The 2,616-nt window shown below is 41.7% G+C and overlaps 1 non-coding gene across 1 annotated transcript; it reads left to right on the top strand.

Annotated features, from left to right (window-relative positions):
* Positions 1–950: 950 nt before the first annotated feature.
* On the top strand, positions 951–1,023 carry TRNAK-UUU (transfer RNA lysine (anticodon UUU)). The gene has a single exon. It is a non-coding gene; the product is annotated as a tRNA-Lys (tRNA).
* The last annotated feature ends 1,593 nt before the right edge of the window (positions 1,024–2,616 follow it).

The following is a 2,616-nucleotide window of genomic DNA, read 5'->3' as shown; positions in this document are numbered from 1 at the left end:
TGACAGCCTGGAGGGGTGGGATAGGGAGGGTGGGAGGGAGGGAGACGCAAGAGGGAAGACATATGGGAACATATGTATATGTATAACTGATTCACTTTGTTATAAAGCAGAAACTAACACACCATTGTAAAGCAATTATACCCCAATAAAGATGTTAAATAAAATAAAATATAAAAAAAAAACTACAATGAGATATCACCTCACACCAGTCAGAATGGCCATCATCCAAAAATCTAGAAACAATAAATGCTGGAGAGGGTGTGGAGAAAAGGGAACACTCTTGCACTGCTGGTGAGAATGTGAATTGGTACAGCCACTATGGAGAACAGTATGGAGGTTCCTTAAAAAACTACAAATAGAATTACCATATGACCCAGAAATCCCACTACTGGGCATATACCCTGAGAAAACCAAAATTCAAAAAGAGTCATGTACCAAAATGTTCATTGCAGCTCTATTTACAATAGCCCGGAGATGGAAACAACCTAAGTGCCCGTCATCAGATGAATGGATATAGAAGATGTGCACATGTATACAATGGAATATTACTCAGCCATAAAAAGAAACGAAATTGATCTATTTGTAATGAGGTGGATAGACTCAGAGTCTGTCATACAGAGTGAAGTAAGTCAGAAAGAGAAAGGCAAATACCGTATGCTAACACATATATATGGAATTTAAGAAAAAAAAATGTCATGAAGAACCTAGGGGTAAGACAGGAATAAAGACACAGACCTACTAGAGAATGGACTTGAGGATATGGGGAGGGGGAAGGGTGAGCTGTGACGAAGCGAGAGAGAGGCATGGACATATATACACTACCAAACGTAAGGTAGATAGCTAGTTGGAAGCAGCCGCATAGCACAGGGAGATCAGCTCGGTGCTTTGTGACCGCCTGGAGGGGTGGGATTGTGGGGGTGGGAAGGAGGGAGACGCAAGAGGGAAGAGATGCCTGGGTAGCTCAGCTGGGAGAGCATCAGACTTTTAATCTGAGGGCCCAGGGTTCATGTCCCTGTCCAGGCGCCAAGAATAAATAAATAAACAGAATAAAATTTTTCAAAAAAAAGAGGGAAGAGATATGGGAACATATGTATATGTATAACTGATTCACTTTGTTATAAAGCAGAAACTAACACACCATTGTAAAGCAATTATACCCCAATAAAGATGTTTAAAAAAAATACATACAGACACATAACTATAAACACATACATACAAAAGACACATACACATAAACTGTTCTGCACCCTAATTATTTCCACTAAATAGAAAATGTTTGTATTTCCAGGTTAATAAATAAGGATTTAAATCTGCCTTATCACTTTCAGTGGTTCCATTGTTTTCCGCTCAATAGAGGTGGCTTATTGTATTTACCAAACCCTCTCACTGGACAGTTAAGTGGTTTTCTTTCTTTTTTTTTCATTTATTTACTCAACACCTAAGTACAAAGTACCTGCAATGTGCCTGGACTGTTCCAGTAACTGGAGCTATAGCCATGAGCAACAGAAGCGAAATTTCTGTCCCTGTCAACCTTATAGTCTAGAGGGGAAGGGAGTTAACAAAATAAAGCTGGTTAGGGGATAGAGGAGGACTAGAGGTGACTATGATAATCAGGAGATACACACACATATATTATATATACTTCTTCATGCATTTGTCCAGTAACACAAATTTGATGGACTTACTTTTTCAATTAAATTATGATTCATTTCCTCCTCTCTAATTGCTAGTCTGGACAAGATGGTCCTGATATTTGTACAGTGCCCTCCAGGTGGACTCTCTTTGCCCATGCCCTAGAAACCACTCTGGATCCGATAAAAATGAGGGAAAATGACTTTTCCTCACCCCCTGGCTCCTTACTGCCCCCACAGAAATGTCAGTCTTTGAACCATCAGCCAGAGGCATCACCACTCATTCTAGAGGAGTTTTCACGGGCATTTTTCTCTTCAGAATACAAGTTCCATGAGCAGCAAACATATTGCATCTTACCGAACACACGCTCCTTTTAAGGAGCCGTGGAGGTCGTAGTTGTGGTTAATATCTGACAGCCACCCACCCTGTGTCCTTGTAACATACTTGTTTTTCTTTTCTTCCTAGTTGAGCGTGGTGGAGGGCTGCCTCTATTCTTCATCAGCCCAGACAGGTTTCTGAAAAACCAAGCAGCGCAGGATTTTGTGTGTTGTCAGAATCTACAGTGAGTTCAAAGATGAGCAGTGATGCTGAAGGTCAGCGAGGACGTGAAGAAGAAAAATCCTCTCTGTTAGCTTGGACCTAACGGTTCTATAACAAACTGTGACTGCTTGCTGCTTCCAAAGGACCATCCACCAGCAGAAAAGGCAGAGAGACCTCTAAACTGCACCTGAAAACCTGAGGATCTGTGAGGGGACGAAACAGCAGCTAATATTTATTGAGGGTCATCTATGTGCTTGGCGCTGTGTCAATGTCTTGTGTGTGGCAACTCACAACATCACTTGGAGGCAGGCACTCTTACTACCCTCTTTCTAGAGATCAGGAAATGACAGCACAAAGCAGTTAAGTCATTCGCCCATGTGGTGGAGCCAGTCATTAATTCAGGCAGTCTGGCTCCAGAGCTGGGCTCTTAAATACCACAGCACA

The sequence above is a fragment of the Tursiops truncatus genome, chromosome 8, assembly GCF_011762595.2.
Source record: "Tursiops truncatus isolate mTurTru1 chromosome 8, mTurTru1.mat.Y, whole genome shotgun sequence".
Classification (NCBI taxonomy): Eukaryota; Metazoa; Chordata; class Mammalia; order Artiodactyla; family Delphinidae; genus Tursiops; species Tursiops truncatus.
This window is presented reverse-complemented; position numbering and strand designations above follow the sequence as displayed.